Below are 993 nucleotides of genomic sequence, written 5' to 3' on the forward strand. Positions count from 1 at the left end.
TTTTGGCCAACTTGTACATGGAGTACTTTGAATGTACTCTGCACGACGGATTGTCATGTTCTTAGCTCTGCGTGTTCCCCTTCTATTTCTATTTCTATTGTATTTATGTCTCTGCAAATTCTTGTAATCTGTACTTTCCTGAAGAGGACTATAGGTAGTAGCCGAAATATAGGAGTTATACTTTCTTCTAAGTTTCCTTTTATTCCAACTGTGGGTTCTTCGTGATTTTTTTTTTTTTTTTTTTTTTTTATGAAAGTAGCAGTTGTCGACAAGACTGACGAGTTAAACACCATATGAGCCTTTATTTGTACGACGTTTCGCTTATTACAGCTTTTTCAAGTACAAGTTGAGATACACATGCCTGAGATTAAATAAGAGGAATGGAGGGAACGGGGAAAGAAAGAAGTAGGGGGGAAGGAAGAGGAGGAGGAGGAGGAGGGGGGGATTGAATACTGGGAGAGGTTGAGAAGGTTACTCAAACGTCAGCGGACAAATTGCTCACAAAGGGTGGTTTAAAATTTTGTTGGCCATGGGTATTAGAGGAATTACGTGGGGTGAGATGTTGAACATGCCCCAATTTTGTTCAATAGTGTTCGTTCCTTGAATGATCGCTGCTTCCAAACACTTCCTGCCAATCTTGGAAGCATGGCCAACAAAATTTTAAACCACCCTTTGTGAGCAATTTCTCCGCGGACGTTTGGGTTTTTTCCCAACCTCTCCCAGTATTTAATCCTTCTTCTCCTCCTCCTCCTCCTCTCCACCTCCTCTCCTCCTCCTCCTCCTCCTCTCCTCCTCCTCCTCCTCCTCTCGTCCTCCTCCTCCTCTTCCTCCCCCTCCCCCCTACTTCTTTCTTTCCCCGTTCCCTCCATTCCTCTTATTTAATCTCAGGCATGTGTATCTCAACTTGTATTTGAAAAAGCTGTAATAAGCGAAACATCGTGCAAATAAAGGTTCCGTCCTCATATGGTGTTTAATTCTTCGTGATTATAATAT

The sequence above is a fragment of the Oratosquilla oratoria genome, chromosome 6 (assembly GCF_046742065.1).
Source record: "Oratosquilla oratoria isolate Oo_2021 chromosome 6, ASM4674206v1, whole genome shotgun sequence".
Lineage (NCBI taxonomy): Eukaryota > Metazoa > Arthropoda > Malacostraca > Stomatopoda > Squillidae > Oratosquilla > Oratosquilla oratoria.